Raw genomic sequence first — 21,563 nt, forward strand, 5'->3', positions numbered from 1 at the left:
TTTATTAAATAAGATTGTAAGCATAAGCCTATTTAAATGTGATAACACATATTTATATACCTCTCATATAATACATGAAAGTACATGTGTAACTATATAGAAGTTAATAGGATGAAGTCTAAAACTTTTTTACATTGTCAAACTTGGTGTTGAGAAATACAGGATTCACCAAAAAGTCTGTATATAGTCTTGCTTTTCTTTTTACTATTTTTATCCATATATATATCTTCCAGGTTGTAACATACGTCATGTGAAAAGATTTTACAAGTGAACAGATATCACTTTAAATATCTATACAGTGTTTATGGACTATATTTAAGAGACCAGGGCTTTGATTCATAGGGAAAGGTGCACATCACTTTAGAGGGTACATTTCTTGTAATAAGTAAGGCTTGTCATTTTTCACCAGTACTTGATACATTCCCTTATAATTCGATGTATGACCTGGTCATGCTGACTGTATATAATAAGTATGTAATGTGTATATAACACAGAGTTAACTGTATTTGCCAGTATGTATTATCACCTAATTTATTTGCTAGATTAAGTATTGTGTTAGCAATATTTGAATAGTGCTACTTTGTTCTATAAATGTCTATAATTCTTCATCAAATATACCACATTTTTTATTTTTCATAGTCCCTTATATCAGTGATTTTTAACCTCTTTCATTTCATGGCACATATAAACTAATTATTTAATTACTAAAATTCTTCAGAAGAATTTTATTTTAATTCATTCAAAAATATATTCAAAATATATTTTTCTGCCAATATGACAAAAAATTGGTATAATTTTAATTCATTCACACCATACAGCCATTGTTGTGTTGGCTCTTGTCTTTTTTTTTTTAATTTGAAGTTTGACAATCTAAGGGAAAAGGGGTCAGTGCCCCTGACTAAGTAATCAGGCATTGCATATTTTAAAAACTCTTGGGGACTCTGGTTGAAAATCACTGCATTACAGTAATTACTCATATCTCTACATAACTGCAATCATACATGTCAGATTTTTTAATCTCCTGTTTTACTTAACATGCTGGCATATATTATGTTCATCTATAATCTGTATAGTTTTAATTTTGAAATTCCATAATATTCTATAGAATTGCTTTGAAAAGGTACTTAACACTATTTCTCCCAAAATGGGATTTTTTTTTTTTTTTTTTAGGATTTTATTTATTTATTTTTAGAGGGGAAGGGAGGGAGAGAGAGAGAGGGAGAGAAACATCAATGTGTGGTTGCCTCTTGCACGCCTCCTACTGGGGACCTGGCCTGCAACCCAGGCATGTGCCCTGACTGAGGATTGTACCAGCAACCCTTGCTTCACAGGCAGCCTCTCAATCCACTGGGCCACACCAGCCAGGGTAGGACCCTCTTTTTTTTTTTTTTTTAAAGACTTTCCTGTTGGTGTATTCAAGGTAATACAGCTGTCTCCTTCACTTCATTAAAGTTTGTGTAACATTTGCGTGGTAAAAGATGGCTCTATGCCTATATCTGTGTAATGCCACTAGTTACAAAGTAAACCATTGAACTAGGTGGTTGGCTCCTCTATAGAACAACCTACATTATTGGATCTTTGTTTTTATTTTGGATTGCCCATCTTCTTCCTCATTCCTCACACATACCAATGATTTACCAAAGGAATTCGCCATATACTACTTACAGTATAATCTAAAAGAGCATGGCTCTATGGAACTTTCTACAGTGATGGAAATGTTCGTTATATCTGCACTGTCCAATATGGTAGCCGCTAGTCATGTGGAAATTCTGCGTTTGAGCAACTAGTGTGACTGAGGAACTGAATGTTTGATTTTAAAAGATTTATTTATTTATTTATTTTTGAGAGGGAAGGGAGGGAGAAAGAGAGAGGGGAACATCAATGTGCAGTTGCTGGGTGTCATGGCCTGCAACCCAGGCATGTACTCTGACTGGGAATCGAACCTGCGACACTTTGGTTCGCAGCCCGCGCTCAATCCACTGAGCTACGCCAGCCAGGGCTGAATGTTTGATTTTAGTTAATTTAAATTAAAATAGATACATATAGCTAGTGGCTACCATATTGGACAGTGGACATCTAGAAGACTTTCATACATCTTTGATTATCATATTTTCTGTATCCAAATTTAGGGCATGTGGCCAGACAATGGAACAATAAATATTTGTTAAATTAACCTTGTAGAATATTTGAGATTGGACATACTCCATTTAGACATTAGATATATAGTTGAAGGTATTTGTAAACTGTATTTTTCTTTCACTTAAGCTAACATATTATGACTTCAAATAATGTTTTTATTGTGGTAAATAAATACAACACATAATTTACCATTTTATCCCTTTTTTAATATATGGTGGGTGGTTCAGTGGCATTAAGTAGCCTCACATTGTTGCACAACTATTACTGCCATTCATCTCCAGAAGAACTTCATCTTCCCAGGCTGAAACTCTTCTTTGCTTTAAACAGCCACTTCATATCCTGCCTGCCCTCAGCCCCTGCTAATCATCATTCTGCTCTGCTCTGTCTAGGAATTTGACTGCACTAGGTACCTCTTAGCAATGGAATCATAAGTACCTGTACCTTTGTGACTTGGCTTATTTCATTTTGGTGTAATGTCCTCATGATTCATCCATACTGCAGCATGTGTCAGAATTTCCTTTTTTTGAGGCTGAATAATAGCCCATTGTACATGGACCCCACATTTTGTTTAGCCCTTCATCTGTCCATGGATGAACGAAGCATTGTTTCCACCTTCAGGCCTTTGTGGGTAATGCTGCTATAAACATTGGTGTATACATGTATGTTTAAGTCCTATTTTCAGTTCTTTTGGATATATACTCCAAAGTGGAATTGCTACATTATATCGTACTTTTATGTTTAACTTTTTGAGTAACTGCCCTAACAAAGAAGTTTTTAGTATTTATTTTTCATGATTAACATTTGCTAAAGACTTTTTAAAACTTTTGTTTTAAGTTTCTTTGACTTTTCCCCCCACATCCCCAATTAGTTAATATCATCAGCAGAATAACTTTGCAGCATTTTCCATTCTTCACATCCTAATTTATTTTTATATTACATACTATATAAATATATTATATATTAGATTCAGCATGCATTCTAGAAAGGTGGCCTATTATCCTCTAAGTAAGGTAGGTACTTGATGTTCTTCAAAGAATATATCACTTTATTACTTAGTACTACTTATATAAATGTATATAATTTACACATCTTTCTGAATCTTACTAAAACAAATATGGTAATCTTTTATTACAGCCAGGCCATGCCACAGTGCTGAATCCCATGGAACAGTGCCCTGTGATGCAACAGAGTAAGCACGCAAACAGACACACCAGCCAGTAACTGTGGGTTTGACTCCTGGCCCTGATGTCTGGTAGTTTTGTGGCGTGCATCTGCCTGAGACTCTGTTTCCATCATGTGTGGAATTGGTACGATAGTGCCCACCCCACCGAGGATTATATGAGATCTAACGTATGTTAAGTGCCTGGATGGTCCCTCTCCCATCATGAGCACTCAGCACGTGTTACTTCCTTCCCTTATGTTGCTCACTGTTAAACCCCTGGGTTAGGAAGCACAACTATAAAAAGAATATGCATTGCTGATTGCATCGTAGAAAGAATCATAAAACATTAACACTAGAGAAGTTATTAGAGACTGTTTCCTAGAAGATACATGCAGAGTTCAGTGTAAAGTGAAGCAAGGAAAAAACAGAAAACAACTATAGGCCGTTCATCTATTCATTTTTAACAACTCTTTACTAAATCCAAGTTATGTAATAGGTTAAGGGGTTGGCAGGCCCTGCCCTCACCTGGGCATTTACTGTCCAGGGCGGGAATGTGGGTGAGGAAAGAAATGTAATGCACTGACTGTAATAAACTTGGCACGGGGACAAGTACGCTGTATGTATGTATGTTCAAGAAGAGAGGATGGGCACTTCACCCAGGCAGGCAGAACCCAGGCGAGTTTTCTGGGAAATGAGAGGCTGGAGCTATAGAGTGAAAGATGAATCAGAATATTGGGTGGAGTCACGAGCGAAGACCACCCACACAGAAGAAGCTGCCCGAGCTTCCTACGCAGAGATGGACGAGAGCACGGCTGGGGAGTGAAGCGGCCCAGTGTGCTAAGGTGAGGGAGGGAGACAAGAGCCAGACCACAAGGGCCTTCGGTGCCATAAAAAGTCATTTTAACTGTGTTACAAGGCAGCCGATTGAAGGCTGAAGGCTGGTTACATAACCACATATGTGTGTTAGGACATGTCTAGGAGAAGGTTGAAGAGATAAAGAACTGAAAAGTACCGCCCTGGCCAGGTAGCTCAGTTGGTTAAAGCATTGTCCCAATATGCCAAGGTTGTGGGTTCGATTCCTGGTCAGGACACATACAAGAATCAACCAATGAACGCATCAGTAAGTGGAACAACAAATTCATGTCTCTTTTTCTTTCCACACTCCCCGCCCCCCTTTCTCAAATCAGTAAATTTTTAAAAGGACTGAAAAGTATCCATTGGGTTATTCTCAGAGTTCTTGGCGAGTTTAAAGAAAGTATCTTAGAAGGTGTAAGACTGTTGTGAATGGTCAGTAAACCAAGTATAAACACAGTGAGAAAGGAAGTAATTGAAGGGAGAATTTTTTAATAGCTTTATTGAGATTTGGCTCACATACAATTCACCCATTTAAAGTGTCTAATACAATAGTTTTTAGTATATTTACAGTTTTACAAGCATCACCACAATGTAATTTTAAAACATTTTCATTACCACAATGAGAAACCTCATACCCATTAGAAGCCACTTTTTTTTGAGGATATAGGTTTGCATTTATTTTACTAAAAAGTTCCCATCTCCCCCACCACCTCCACCTTCTGCATACTGGGAGGGAGTTCTGACCCTTTCCTTTCAAATGGGGAGAGGGAAAACCTAAACTGAAGTTTTTAAAAGAACTTTAAGAGTTTTTTTTAATGGGTAGGTATCTGACCATGTTTCTGTGTTGTTGAAAACATCCAAAGAAGGAGGAAAGATGTGAAGCATACAGGAAGGAAAGCACATAACGGGCTACCACACTCTGCGCGGCAGGGAAAGAAACAAAACCCAGAAACACAGAGGTGGGCGCCGGACCGCAGGGGACCGTGCTGCCCTGTCTACGAGGAAAGAGAATGCGGTCGGCCTGGGGGCGCGTGAGCAAATGCGCCTGAGCAAGGTGGACAGGCAGCAAGACTAGGAGGGTTCGTACCTGGGAGAGAGAGGTAGCACTTCTGGACATGTGCCTAACACAGTGGTGGGTTTTTAATAGAGTCCCAATAATAAATAAATAATTCTGTCCTTCCCATGCGGTTTTCCTGGGCTTTCAACAGCAGGAGACTGGGTGTAGGAAAAAGCTGAACAGAGAAGGTGTGTGTAAGCATGTGCATGGGCACAGTATATATGGGGGGGGGCAGAGAGAGCGAGGGTTGTGCCGTGGAAGTATGGTGGGATACAAAACAAGGGCTGGAAGTGGACGGGTGATTGAAGGAATTGTCAAAGGGATACTGCCGACGTGGTGGATCGAGGCTAGTTTGGATAGATAGGGAAAGGGTTGATGTACTGGGACAGTTTATTCTTTTACAGCAAATACTCATTATGTTCAAGGTGCTAAAATGGAGAGATTAACAAGAAAATCAGACAGGAGCTCACTTCCTCATGGGGTGCACAGAAAATCAACAGTAAAGACTGATTTTATTTCATGATAGTGGCAGGAAGAAAATAAGGCTGGCTGAGGGGATCCGGAGTGACTTGGGAGTAGGCATGCGACAGACCGCCTCTGCCTTCATTCATACACATGGCTTCCTGCCAGACTTTGGGAGTGAAGTGAAGCTGTACAGGGAGACCCAGGGAGGCAGGTCCCACTGCTCCAACCCTGGCCAGCCACATGCCTGCGACCTACCCCCTTCACCCGCGAGGCCTGGACATCCTCCCGGTGAAGTCTAGCCACAGGCTCCTGCCAGCTGTAAAACGCCCAGTGTTGCCATCACCTAGTTTACTCTCCGCCCCCCCACCCCCTTTCAGGCATCTTTTCTTCAGAGTCTTGTTCCTCTAAAATGCCTTAACATCTCCAACATTAACAAATTGGTGCATATGCTTGGCTTACATTAAAACATGATTTCTGCAAAGGCACAATAATGGTACCAGCATAGATTTGTGCCTTTCTAGTATTAAAAGCAGACTGGACCCATTTCTGTTCAGCAGCTATACATTTATGTATGTCTGTTCACTACTATGTTTTTAATTTGGGGCACTTACACGTTCATAGTCCTACCCAGAGGCTGTGAACTTTGTCTACCTACAAGACACGTTTTTACCTTCTACTTGGGGAAAGCTCTGTTCCTCTTGAGAAACTTCTTTCTGGAGTGAATGGTTCATACATGTGGCGTAGTAAGTAATCATAAAAATAATCTCTCTATAAAAAAAGCACTAAACGAAAGAAATAATAACCATAAGAGGACAAAGAGTAATCAGAGAAACAGCCTGCAGCACATTAAACTTTTATGTTGTTTTTAATTTTTAGAAAACAGCTGGGTTATCAATATATAACAATGCCTGCATTTGCATATATCATAGCAGAAAGAATTATTTTTCAGGCAAATATGCTAATTTTTCCAACTGAAGGATATATTCTTCCCTTCAGCAGTTTATTCTAACAGACCTCTTTATTCTCCTTTATTTCTGTCTGTTGGTACTATTTTTTTCCTTTTTCTAGACATTTACCATTTTTAAAAACTTCTGTTTTCCTAGCATTACATTTTTTTTCTTGTTTTGAATTTTTTAAAAATTAAGGTATTTCTCTGGTCAGGTATCTCAACTGGTATCACCAAGGTTGCAGGTTGAACCTTTGGTCAGATACAAGAATCAACCAATGAGTGCATAAATAAGCGGAACAACAAATCTCTCCTTCTCTTCCTCCCTCCCTCCCTCTTTAAAAAAATTGAGTTATAATTGACATACATTATATTAGTTTCAGATGTATAACATAAGGATTTAATATTTGTATGTATTGCAAAATGATCACCATAATAAGTCTAGTTAACATCCATCATCATGCATACTTACATAATTTTTCCTTGTGAAGAGTACATGTATTCTTTTATAGTCAGGGTGCAAAGAATAACACTGGTTATTTTCTGATTATCATCCCCACTGAATTTGGTTTGACTCGTTCACTTATCTTCCTTCATACTCATCAGATGCATGAAGACCTTAGCCCTAACACCACTTCAAAAACACTAAAATCCAAGGAAAGAAGAAGTTTTATAAAGAGAGAAAAATAGGCTAATTGTATTCTATATTAGATGTAAGAATAAATATTTTTATTAAAGGAAATAACCTTAAAAATCCAAAAACACCAAATAAGTGCATGGTGAATTGAATATTTTATAAAGTACTGTAACACAAGTGTTTTTCTTCAATAATGTAGTTAATATGTTTAGAATATAATTGTATTTGTGGGCATGGTTTCTAGAACAATTCTATGTTCTTATCCAGAATGTGCGTATCTTGCCAATTCTCATATAAATGATATTTGCTATCTCCAGAAGTTGAGAACTCAGTTATCAAGCCCTTAGTATAAAACAGTTCATTGATAGAGTTGTAGTAGGTCAGATATAAGTTTTAAAAAAATTGTATGTAATGATGTGTTCTGAGTGATGGTTTTAAAATTGTGAGTATACCAACGTACTCTGAGTGAGATGTGCACACTATATATGGAAGCACAAAGGAAGAGCAGTCTACCCAGATTAAGGGAGTAATAACTGTCTGAACATGAATCCTACGAAATGAGGAGTTAAGTGGGTGACGCAAGAGAAACTATAGGGGAGTTCGAGGCAGAGAGTACAGCATGTGGGAGGGACTTCAGTTAAGGCTCTATGACAGGAAAAAAAACATATGGTGGGTGGAGAAGGCATAAGAAGTTGGTGATGAAGAACAAAGAGGTTGATGGTGCCACCAACATGTTCTGGGGAGCCATTTACGTGTGTCTGTCATTAGTCTAAGCCACCATCATCATCTCTGCTCTAGGCTGGTATTGGTGGATCTGGTCACCTTTTTCTACCCTTAACTACCTACAGTCTACCTTCTAAAGACTGCCAAAGTGAATATTAAACTGTAAACCAGATCATGTCATTCTTCTACTAAAACCTTCCTATTTCACATTAAACATAGAATAAATCCTACTCGATCTGTACGATCTGGCCCCTGCCCACGTCTCTGTGTCACACGGTGCTATTTTCTGTGTTCGCGTGCCCTCCCCCACCGACCTTCTTCCTGTTCCTGTCCATCTGAAAGTCGTCACTGACCGAGCACCTCTTTAGGGTAGCCGCTCGCTCTGACTGTGCCAGACTGTCATGTGCTGGCTCCTTGTCCCACGTGCCCAGCTCAAAGCTCATCTCTTCAGGGAGGACCTGCCTTCACACATCCAGTCCAGTTATCTTTCTGTTATTCGTTTTAAGTTAATGTGGAGTGAAAGCATATGGTATAGATGACATAGATTTCTTTGAAATCCGTTGCAACTTGACTCACCTTGGGAATAGTCACTGTTTATAAATGTCCCGTGTATGCTTTTGACAAACGGTGGTGGTTCTGCCATTGTTCATAGAGGCCATTTTGCAGTAAGACAGTGAAGAAAGAGAAGTAAGGAGTATAATTAGAGACTGTGTTTTTTATTGATATTACTCATTGTTCTGTGCTATGCTTGACCTTAAACTAGAGAGTTCCATATTGCTCTTCCTTTTCACTTCTTAGGCTCTTTTCATCTTTCTCCTCTTTCTCCCCAGCCCTGTCAGTTGCCACTTCTTGTTCCCGTGTCAAGTGTGTCTGTCTGCCTTTTGGGCACTGGCCCTCCTACTCTGTAATGTACTGTTCCTTAGATGTGGTAGTCCGAGAAACCAAACAGCCAGATTTGGTAGAACTAAAGTAAAGGTAAAATAAACAAGTTTTGATTACTTTACCAGATATAAAGACATGAGTGACAGTAATCAAGACGTGTTCTAGTGAAGGAACTGAGAGGTTCACTGGAGCCCAACAGAGCTTCCAGAAACAGACATACCGCATAGGAAAGCATGTGATAAAGGCAGTATTTTGAATGGCTGGGAAAAGGCCTTCTTATTCAGCATGTGATGTGAGGCAGCTAGCTAGTTGTTTAGAATACAAATTAATTCAGATCCCTATTTCACATCTTAAAGTGAAAGAAAGTACAGTTGAATTACATGTATTCTTTATTTGGAATAAAGAATATGTTATAAATATAAAAAGTGAAACTAGGCAACCTAGAAGACAATATAGCTGAGTAGCTTTATAATCTTGAAATGGAGAAGGTCCATTTGGTAAGTCTAATATCAAAACCAAAAGTCAGTAAGAAAATTGATATATTTGACTACATACAAACTAAAGTTTTTGTACATCCAGGAAAACAACAAATAACAAATTTCCAGAACAGATAATCCACAGATGAAATACACACCACAAATGAAAGTGGTAAATCTTTCCTAGTAATCAGTGAAATCCAATTTAAAATTCAAAAGACTTTTTGTCTATGGAATCACCTAAGATATAAAAATGAAAATTCCTAATGTTGGTTAGAAAACAGACATTGTCCTGTATTTGGTGAGGCTCAAAATAGGGTGAGTCTGCCTAGTAATCTATCAGGTTTTTAAATGCACATGCATTTATTTGCTTAGCACTTAACCAAAAGGAATAACTGAGCAAGTATGCAAAAAAAATTTTTTCAATTATATAGTTGTTTTTTTTTTAAATACATAAATATCTAACAATGTAGAACTGGTTTCGTAAATATTGATGAGTGCATGCAGGGAATGGCTGTGTAACATCAGAAATAGGTCTGCATGCATTGCCATAGGATGGTATTGTGCTCTATGGCCGTGAAAAACAGATTGTGTCGTGAAACATAAAATAAAACATTTTATAAGTGTGTACATATGCATGTATGGTCAGTGTAGCCAAAGAAGGTCATTATCTTTGGTTAGTGAGATCATGGAATTCTTTCATTTACTACTTTCTGTTTCACTTTAAAATCAAGGGGGAAAAGCCAACCCACAACTCTTTCTTTTGAAGGGAAAGTCTCTCTTGAAAACCTGAATGTTAACATGAAGATAAGGATACTGACTTTGCATTCGGCTTTTTGGAGGTCTGCTGTGATTATTTTCCAGTTTTTGGCCGTGTCCAGTGTTGCCAGGATAGTGACTCTGTATAGTGATGTTTATGTAACTTTGATAAAGGTGAAGGAATTAATAATTTCTTAACTTTTATCTCAGAAATCAGAGTACCTCCAGTCTCTTAATTTTCTATTTAACTCACTGAGCTATGATTTTCTTTCATACTTTTTAGCTATTTGAGTTTAGTTCTTCATTTTTTCAGTCCTATTTGAGAACCAAAAAGATCACTTCTACTGTTAGGGACAACATCTCTGACAGATCACTGTTAATTGTAGTCCTTGTCATTTTGTTTCTAAGAGCGAGAAGGCTTTTGGCCTGAGATTCATGAATCCTACACCTTTGGGTTTACTCTTCAGCAAGGGGAGTGTGTAATTACTTTGTTATATGAAGGGCTTTAAGAACTAATTTATCAAAGTAATGCACGTTAACTATAAAAATTCAAATTATATGGAAGGATAAAGGAAAAGAATGGAAAGGCCCAGTCCCCAAATTTGGACTTCGTTACTAATGCTGGAGCCACATGCTAAAATCGGCTAAGATGGTTCCAACGTCTGCTCGAAATCCCACCGTCAGAGATAACTTACTTGGTTACAAATCTTGTGTGTTTTTTAAACAGCCCTTTCCGAGCATTCGGCTCTCTGTGCAGAGGACTGGGTAACAGGCTTGGACAAAAGGGAGTTTACAGCCCAGGGTCTGAGCAGCATTGCACAGGGGGCACGAGAGCAGACCCTGCAGGCAGCCCAGGTGGGAAGAGGGGCGGCAGTGGGTGGGAAGGCTCAGGATGAACACCGCAGTGGAGGCTGCTCAGGAACGACATCAACGTGAATGTTGTCTGTGTTCTTTCATCTTGTACCTTGCCGTGAGTCCTTCCTACATTGCCTCTGGAAACATCGTTTTCTCCTTTACTTTTCAAACAAATAGAGTGTTTATGTGAGGTCAGAAATTAAAGACATTAATTTTTTCCTCTTTAAAATGGAACTCGGCGCTATTGACATAAATGGGTAGGAATGAGGGGAAGGAGAGCCCGATGTCGCTCCATGTAAAGGATTATATGCAGTGGGTCTCCACATGAAAGTAAATCCTGAAATTGTTCCCTAAGTTGTGCTTAGTGTCAGTGGCTGGTTTTCCTTCTTCTAAATTTATCCTTCCAAATGCTGTTTTAGCAACACATAATCACTCCGAGAAGGTCTGTTTTCCAAAAGAAGCAGCCGCAGTGTTTAAGTTTACATGACCTCAGTTTCATGACAGCAGTAGCAAATCAGATATCTTATCCAAGGAAAAGCATTTTTGGCTTAGAATTCAATCACTTTCATGGTGGGAGTCAACAGCCTATTTCAGCTCTAACGCTATTGCAGAGCCCTGGCTGCAGTGAATCTTTCAGAAAGCATAAACACAATTGGTATTTATAGCATTGTTAACATTTGTTAAATAGTTGGGGGAATGGTCTGCGCGCCCGTTTTAAGCAGGTGGGGCAGGAGTCTTTGTTGTGGACAGTAGGACAACACAATTAAGACGTTTGTAGCAACAGGGTCCATTAGAAGTATCGAGTGCAACAAGTTAATGTTTTGTGCAGCCACAATTCAGAATGTGACAGAAGTAATTCTGAAGCATCTCCGGCCAGAAGTGTGCTACCCAGATGGCATATTTGACACAGTGCAGGGCAGGAACTGTACAGTGAAAAGCCAAATAAACCGTAAGGATTAGTCAAGTTTTAATTGAAAACCTACATAAAAAATACCTTGAAATTATGCCAGACTTTCTTGTATATCAAAACCACAATAAGCAAAGTTTCCTTTAGTCAACGTAATGAACATCAGAGTTGTCAGTAAAGCTAATCTTTGTTTTTTTCTAGTTATTATGTCTATTTAGGGCTTCTTTGTCAAGTAATTGGAGCTAAATTTTGTATCCAAGGACATACAGCAAAGTATTATTGTTTTTATGATTTTATTTCACTGTCAACCATCCAAGGAGTCCTGAGCCATTTTATTATGCTGATGGTTTCTGCCATGAACCCCTGTTTCCTTCTGGCACCGTCTTTATTTTTTATTTTATTTATTTGATTTTATTTGGGGGAATTATATTACATTTATGGTGGTTTAAGTGCTGATTAATTTTTAAATGTTGAGGTGACATTGGTTATTAAAATTACATTGGTTAATAAAATCATATAGGTTTCAAGTGTACAATTCTATAATACACCCTTTTAAATCAAATGTGTGAAAAGTAGTTTCAAATCAAGTGACTGAATATTGTTCGCTATAAGATGAGGAAGTTTCCTTAAAATATAATCACTCCTTTTACTTTTCGTTATTGGTGCAGAGAAGCAACTGATGTTCAACTAGTACTTGGGACACAGCGAGTCAAGTGCAAAGTTTTTAAACGTTAGGTGTTATTAAACTATGTAATCACAGTGCATTTGTTGTCTTACCTCTGTCCCCGCCAGTACTGTGTCACTGGAGTGTGTATGTGTGAGTGTTGCATTTCACACTGGATGCGACTTGACGTAAGGACCTCGCCACGTGCTGTCTCCCTGTCCATCCCTCATGTCGGGGCTGTCACCCAGTGGGTGCTTCCAGACACTGTTGAGAAAACAGACCACGTGGTTCTTCCCGGATGAAGGACCAAATGGCTGCTTCTTTCCATGACATAGTTTAAGCATTTTGTCTGGTTTTAAGAAGTAATTTAAACTGCTAACTGCAGTAAATTAACTCCTCTGATTATTTTTTTTTCAGGAACTTTTTACTATGTTTCACCATGTTTGCTCTCAGCATTGGAAAGTTCTTTGAAGCAACATTCCACGTATTTTTCTAGGCAGGCTGCTTTATCTACTCACTTCCAGTAGCTAGAGCTGGAGGTGTTTTGAATGAGCACATCAATGTTCTAGACAGAGATACTGTTTGAAATTATCCATGAACACAGTGCCGCTGAACATTATTGAGTGACATTTGTTTCTGTTGGTTATGTCTGCTCTGACTAGCTGGTTTCTTTCAGATTGGCAGCTGGGATTATGCTGCAGTGGATGGACAGCTGCAAGAAGTGGAGGTTGTGGGGAGGCCGGGCTGGGCTCCAGTCTAATGTGCCGGCAATGTATAGGCTCAGCTAAAGGCACTAATGGGAAGTCTGTGAATATTTTCAAAATTTACAATGAGTTTGTTTTACCTTAGTAACTTCCTTAATACTACTGAGTAGTTGTGTGAGTAAAAATGATCCTTTCCCTCCGTAATTTTCTCTTTCCCCTGCATTCTTATTCACTACATTCTTAATTTTTTGTTTTACTTTATTTAGCAAGCTACTCTTTCTCTTTGCTCTCTATGTACTCCATACCATTATGGCATTTTTATGCCCCCAGATACTTGATGCACTGTGAAAAACATACACTCATGAAATTTATATATATTTCTAAATATTTAATGTATACTAAGTGATGGCTCCAAAACTAATGGCTCCTTGAAATCTAATAGAAACAAATTAGGAAACCGGCTCAAAATAAAATTAACTTTATATCAAGGTCTCCTGACTTCACAGTTATTGACCAGTTTTTCAACTACAGTTGTCTTAGATAGTTAAAAAGTTCTTCTGGCCTGCTTGGTAGCTCAGTTAGTTAGAGTGTTGTCGCAACATGCCAAGGTTGCAGGTTCAATCCCCAGTCAGGGCACATACAAGAATCAAACAATGAATGCGTAAATAAGTGGAACAACACAAAAATAAATAAATATTTTGAAAAGATTAAAAGTATTTCTGGCTACAATATGAATGGAGAAATTAAACTTCATAAATCTATATCAAATGTTGATGGGTTTTTCTTTAGATTTTTGCAAGTTTTTTAGTTCAGAATTATTTTCAAAATGGAAAATATTTGTTATTCTTTATTTTTAAGTAATGCATGCTTTGTGAGATCTCAAAAATGAAAAAAGTGTAAAAATGAAGAAAGTATTAATTTTTATTCTGCTTATCTTATCTACCCCTCACCAGAAACCACAGCTGACAACAGTTTGGTGCGTTCTCTTCCAGATTTTACACGTGTGTACCTGTGTGTGTGTAAACATGTCTTGGTAAAGAGTGTCTCTAGTTTCTCTTTTTAAAACCTTTTAATTTTATGTGTACTCACATAATAACACATGTAAGGATACATGCTTATACATTTAAATTTATTTTTTTTTTACTTAAATGAGATCGTCTACTATATTCTTCCATAATTAGGAATTTTTGTATTTTTTATTTTTAAATATATTTTATTGATTATCCTATTACAGTTGTCCCATTTTTTCCTCTCCTTCATTCCCCTGCACCCCTCCACCACCATCCCATCTCCCACCCCCTTAGGTCATGTCCATGGGTTGTGTATTTAAGTTCTTTGCTCTCCATTTCCTATACTGTTCTTAACCTACCCCTGCCTATTTTGTACCTACCATTTATACTTATTCCCTGTACCTTTTCCTCTATTCTCCACCCTCCCTTTCCCTGCTGATAACCCTCCATGGGATCTCCATTTCTGTGATTTTGTTCTTGTTGTTTGCTTAGTTTGTTTTTGTTTTTCCTTAGGTTCAGTTGTTGATAGTTGTGAGTTTGTTGTCATTTTATTTTCATATTTTTTACCTTTTTCTTAGATAAGTGCCTTTAACAAATCATATAATAAGGGTTTGGTGATGATGAACTCCTTTAACTTGACCTTATTTGGGAAGCACTTTATCTGCCCTTCCATTCTAAATGAAAGCTTTGTTGGATAGAGTAATTTTGGATATATGTCCTTGCCTTTCATGACTTGGAATACTTCTTTGCAGCCTTTTGTTGCCTGCAAGGTTTCTTTTGAGAAATCAGCTGATAGTTTTATGAGAACTCCTTTGTAGTTAACTGTCTTCTTTTCTCTTGCTGCTTTTAAGATTCTCTCCTTATCTTTCATCTTGGCTAATGTAATTATGATGTGCCTTGGTGTGTGTGGTTCCTCCTTCTTTGGGACTCTCTGAGCTTCCTGGACTTCCTGGAAGTCTATTTCCTTTGCCAGGTTGGAGAAGTTCATTATTTTTTCAAGTTAGTTTCTAGTTTCTTGCTCTTCCTCTTTTTCTTCTGGCATTCCTATGATTCAGATGTTAGAATGTTTAAAGTTGTCTCAGAGATTCCTAAGCCTCTTCTCATTTTTTTTTGAATTCTTCTTTCTTCATTCTGTTCTAGTTGGATATTTATTTCTTCCTCCTGGTCCAAATCATTGATTTGAGTCCTGGTTTCCTTCCTGTCACTGTTGGTTCCCTGTATATTTTTCTTTATTTCACTTTGCATACTTTCACTTTTTCCTCCATTTTGCGACCATACTGAGTAATTTCTGTGAGCATCCTAATTGCCAGTGTTTTAAACTTTTCATCTGTTAGGTTGGCTATCTCTTCATCACTTATTTCTATTTTTGGAGCTTTGATCTGTTTTTTTGCTTGGGCCATACTTCTTTGTCTTAGCTCACCTGTTACATAGTAAGGGGTGGAGCCTTAGGTATTTGCCAGGGCGGGGCAACCCTATTGTGGTGCTGTATGTGGGGGAAGGTTCAGAGAGGGAACAGTGCTGCTTGCTCCACTCTTGGCTAGCTTCCAGTCACTTTGCCCACTACCCACAGGCAAATTGGGCCCTTCTGCTGCTGATTCCAGAGTGGGTGGGTTTGTGTGCATTCCAGGACCATGTGAGTCTCTCCAGTAAACTCTCTTGTGAGTCTGGGAGATTCTCCCACCACCTCAACCCCCACAGGTTTTTATAGTCAGACGTTTTGAGGCTTTATTCCCCGTGCACTGAAACCCTGGGTTGCGAGGTCTGTCTTGCTCCCCAGTTGTTCCTCCCTGTTTATCTGCATACAAATGTTTGACCACCTAGTCCTCCAGCTGCTGCCTCGCCACGAGTTCTCTCTGCCCGGCTGCCCATCTCTGCCCCTCCTACCAGTCTGGATGCATGTTTCTTTTTTAATTCCTTGGTTGTTGGACTTCCTGCAGTTTGATTTTCTGGCAATTCTGATTGTTTTTTGTTTTCAAATTTGTTCTTGTCCTTCTTTTAGTTGTGTGGGGAGGCAAAGAAAAAAAATTCTTCTTTTACCCATATATAGCAGACTAGTTTCCCTGTCAGATATATTCAACTCAACTCATTCATTTTAATGGCTGCATAGTATTCCATTATTTTAGGTAAAGTAGTTTTTCCTCTAATTTTTACTGTTATAGGATATCTAATAACCACCTTGTATTTAAATCTTTTGTATTCATCTGATTCTTTCCTTATGAGAACTTGTAGAATTGTAATCAATAGCTCGATCTTTATTTGAAAACATAAAAAATTGACCCCTAACTAAATTCTTGTTTTTCTCTAATTCCTGAAAATTAAAAAAGTTGTCCTTCAAGTCCAAATTCACATAGACTTCTCCTCAGTTTGCTTATTTCTTTACCATAGCCTTCTTTTATGTGAAATATTGTGCATAATTTGATGATTAAATACCATTTAGACTATATTTTGAACATTTATCTGATTGAGTTTTAAATAATCCATATGCTGGTATAGCCATGACTTTTTTTCTGATAGGCTATTTATCATTTATGTTTATGCTTTAAATGTTTGAATTCTATATATAAATTTTATTTCTAGGGCACATTGAATATTATTTACATTTCAATCTTAAATGATTCCTTTTAAATTAAGTTAGGTTTTTATGGTCTTTTTTAATTTTTTTGTGCATTTATTGCTCTGACTACTAAAAAGTAACTTTGTGTTTCACTTTGTAGGTTAAGAGGGGGTCTGGTCCAAACTCTAGCATAGAATGACTAAGTAGTCATTGGAGCAGGATACTTTTTAAGTCTGCTCCGGACACTGGAGCTCGATTTCGCAGTGGCCCCACAGTGCTCTGAGGCTGGTCACCTGGGCCGCTGATCAGGAAGCTTTGAGTGGAAGCCTGTCACATACCCAGCGAGCTGCTCTCCAACTTAAGCTCAGATGTGTGAGGGCGACAGCAACCCCGTGGCTCATGCAATGACTGACGTGTGACACAGGAGGGTCCCTGGATGGTGTTGGTGTGACTCTTAAAATGTTGAAACATGAATTGATGTTGAAGTCCAAACTAAGAACTCTTGTTTTGGTTTTTAAACATTTCTTAGTAGAGAGTTTCTCTAGAATCTTATTTTTAAATAATGTATCTTTTTTTTAAGATTTCACTTATTTATTTTTAGAGAGGGAAGGGAGAGAGAGAGAGAGAGAGAAACATCAATGTGCGGTTGCTGGGGGTTATGGCCTGCAACCCAGGCATGTACCCTGACTGGGAATCGAACCTGTGACATTTTGGTTCGCAGCCCGCGCTCAATCCACTGAGCTACGCCAGCCAGGGCTAGTTTCTCTAGAATCTTAAGACCTCTTTCTAGAGCTTAATTTTGGTGGTATCAGAACATTTTAATATATTATTAAGGGGCATGTTTTTTCTTAACAAATTGTTTTTACTTTCCCTACCTCAATTTTATAGTGCCTTTAGAGGTAAATATATAGAGGATAAAATGCAATTTCAGAGTTGTTTGCTCAACAAAAGCAGTGTATGTGTGTGTTTATTTTAATTGCATCCACATGTTATGTCTCCCCTAGACCCATCTTAAAATAAAATTTTACAGCTTTATTGTTGGTTACTAAGTGTTGTATTGAGTTAACTTGTTTCTCTTTTAGATTAAAAAGACTAGTTCAGAGTCATTATTAAATTGAAGCCAAATACTCCATTGTCACTAAGCCAAGTCTGCTTTCCTTGACTTTTATTTCTTTTTCCTTTCAACGTATGTAGGTTGTGTATCTATAATCTCTATACACTATCTCTTTCTCTGTACAGATGACCATAAAATCATGCAAGTATGCAATAGTTGGCACAGAAAACTACAGAATACACAGCTTGTTGAAAATCTTTTCATAATATTTCCATTTGGAAATCCATTAATAAATTCTCTAGGTAATATTTGAGATGCTGTTTATAAAATATAAATAATGTGGTTTTACTGGAATGTCTCTAGGCATTTGCATAGTCTTTTTTATTACCGTGTATTTCAACATCTGGAATGCTGCCTGCTGAATTCAGGTTTTATTATAGAAAGTAGTAATAGGTTATTTACAGAATAATTGGGAATTGATGAGTAAGAACGTTACATAATAAAGTAAGCTTTTCAGTAGAAATGTTTAGTAGAATGTTTTATTTAATGCTGACTGCTCTGTAACAGTGTAGAAGTGTATCTCTTAGCTGCATCCTGCTGAATTATGTTGGCCTGGATGGCCATTCATTCAGTACGTAAACTGAGCACCTACTGTGTATCACACCCCCAGAAGCACAGAAATACATGGCAGTCCCTGGTCTCTGGGAGGGTTTGAGTCTGACGGATAAGACATGAATTACACAGTACTTAGGATATTATTGGGTAAGTAGGTAGCGGAGTCCATGCGCATCGCTGCAAGAGCAACAGGGAGGGCCGGCAGCGGTCTGGGTGAGAGCAGGGAAGAGATTTCCCACAGGGCCGAGATGCCTGAGAGAGAAAGAGAGAAACGTCACTGTGTTGTCCCACTTATTTGTGCATTCATTGGTCGCTTCTTGTGTGTTCTGACCAGGAATTGAACCCACAGCCTTGTTGTATCGGGATGACACGCTAACCAGCTGAGCTACCTGGCCAGCGCCAACTGTAACAGATTTTTAAAAGATAACACATGGGACTAAAACTCTCTAGGCAAAGGAGAGTTTACTAAAGACAGTTTAGGCATTTGGTAGAGTTCCTTGGGTTACCCTATTACCAATCCAACTTCCTAAGCCTCAGACCTCCCTTTGAAATTTTCTATTGATCTATATACAAAAGGCTGAAGCAAAAAGGGAAGAGAGTAATAAAGTTACTTGAGGGGCTTTTTCAAACCATACTTCCCCAGGATTTCTGACTTGGCTCTTTAGAAGCACTGCTTTGGTTAAAAAGAGGAGATTGGTATTTTTGAAAACTTTCTCATCATATATTTTAATTTCAAAACAATATTAATTGCAAAGCAAGATATGTACTAAGACCAGTTACATTGAATTTGCATGTACAACAGCGATTTCTCTGCAGTAATACCTGTATTCTTAGTGTCTCCATAGTAGTTGGCGTTACTGGCCACTCTGTCTTTGGAGCTCTGACCACCAGCTTCCGTGTCACACCATCCTGCTGCCCCACCCCCAGGGCCCCCCTCTGTCTCCTTCATTACTTCTTCATGTTATACCGTAAATGTGAGTTTCCTACGGTGTGGCTCTAGGCCCTAGTGTGTGTGTGTGTTGTATTCTCTTCCTGGAGCGTAACCAGTGGGTGTCAAACTGTGCTTCTAAGACTTCTCAGACTTTTCTTAGGAGCTGCTGAGGAAGGTTATTAAAAGCTCCTCCAAACCTTCCAAGTAGAACAGCCTTATCTCTATGTTTTTTATATATTAGAGTTTCGTGTAAGATTTCCCTCGAGAAAGGAAGTATTTCTGCTATTTAAAGTTACATGTACACAGTGAGAGGGAAACATCAAACCCCGCTGACTTACATTTCTTGTGTATGAATGACTCCCACATCAATACGTCCCATCTCTCGTCCAGGAGCCAGTCGTGGGCTTTCCTTGTGCACTGGGCACCTCGCCCTGGACAGATGGCTCCACCGTCGCCTCCGAGTCCCCGTCCTGCTGCCAAACTGTTTCTTCCTGACCGAAACGTGCATTTCCATGTGTTCCCTCACTACTATCTAAAGTATGCAGGCTCCAAAGAAAGCAGTTAGTTTCATCCTTCCTTTTCTTCACCGCTCCGAGTCTCAGTCTCAAGGACCTGCTGATTTCTCCTTAGGTCACAGTGCACATAATTCATCCCTTTCCTTCCTAATACCGCAGCTTCTCCATAGAGATCTGTCTCTGGGCGCTTAGCCCTGCAGTGCGTTTTGAAACCTGGGCCAGATTTGTTTTCTGATACAATGTGTACATTATTATCGGCATAAACTCCTGAAGCACTCCTTCCTTCCCTGTTCTGGCTGTGTTAAGTGGTGGTCACACCAAGCCCCCACCTAATACAGCATTTTATTTAGTACTTTGTATGTGCTAGGTACTATGCTAAGCACTTTATGTGTATTATTTAATTTTCCAAATGATTCTATGATCTAGGCATTCTTATCTCCATTTTATAGATGGAGAAACAGATTAGGCTACTTGTGCAAAGTCACACAGCAGGGAAAGGGTAAAGTCAGGATTAGCACTCCAAACCGCCCGACGCCATAGGCCAAGTGCGGAAGCTGTCTGTGCCCCTCCCTGTCAGGGGGGCGAGGCACGTGGGCTGTTGGGCAGGGACTGCCCAGGCAGCGGTCCAGGGAAAGGGCCCTGGCTTCGCTAACTGCTCTTACAAGGGACTTACGGCCCACGTTCGTAACCTCAGCCGAAGATCCGTACCTCACACAGTAACAGTGCCCTCACTCTCCTCTTTGGGACTCTGCTTCTGGGCTTCAAGGTGCCATTTTGTGATCTTTTTCTTCTATCTAAACCTCAAAATTTATCTTGTTGATCCTAAATTGATTTTACCCCATCAACAAAGGCTTTAGATGTACTTCTGAAATGGTCCTAGTCCTTATTCTTCACTTCCTATTGGCCACTCCTCTTGTTCCAGAAGTCTAGGGCCAGCCTTACCTCCCACTGGGTAAACTAGTGCTTGCCTGGCCACACTGCTCTACTGACAGCGTCTGAACGTAACTTTTTTCATTGTGATGAAGATGGTGATACGATGATGATGATAGAGACACCTTATTAATTCATTTGTTAGAGTATAAGCTCGTGTTTCCTGTGCTCAGTCTTACGCCTACGCCCTGCCCCAGGACCTAACACATACGGAGAAAGGACAGCTTAATGGGTGAGGGTGTGGGAGGCAGAATCAAGCAGCTTGGGTGTAGATTTGGAGCCTGCCATTTAATTCCTGTGTGACCTTGGACAAGATACTTAAGTTCTTTGTGCATTTATTGCATAGTACTCACATCACACAGTTTAAAGAGGAAATAATATGATTGTAAATCACTTAGAGAAGTTTCTGGCAAATAGTAAGTACTAAATAAATATTCATTATTGTTGTTGCTAGTAGCCTTCCATGAATATTTGTTGACTGCATGTTGAGGGTCTCATCTGTGTTAAACACTCTGCTGTGTTTCTACACATGCATCATCACTGCATGCTTAGTATAACCTATGAGATGAGTACTGTTACTGTCCACATTTTACAGGAGACGAAATGGAAACTTAGAGAGGTTCAGTAACTTACCCTGGATCACATTGCTCATAAGTGGTATGGATTCAGGATTTGAACTTGATCTGTTTGACTTGAAAATCCAAGCTGCTTTCACCATCCCCT

General features: G+C 38.9%; 1 protein-coding gene across 4 annotated transcripts in view; it reads left to right on the forward strand.

Annotated features, from left to right (window-relative positions):
* The window catches only part of LRBA (LPS responsive beige-like anchor protein), a 513,768-nt gene that overhangs the window by 446,560 nt on the left and 45,645 nt on the right, over positions 1–21,563 (forward strand). The window lies entirely within an intron of this gene.

Source organism: Phyllostomus hastatus, unplaced genomic scaffold (genome assembly GCF_019186645.2).
Source record: "Phyllostomus hastatus isolate PE091 unplaced genomic scaffold, TTU_PhHast_1.1 phas_contig_159, whole genome shotgun sequence".
Lineage (NCBI taxonomy): Eukaryota > Metazoa > Chordata > Mammalia > Chiroptera > Phyllostomidae > Phyllostomus > Phyllostomus hastatus.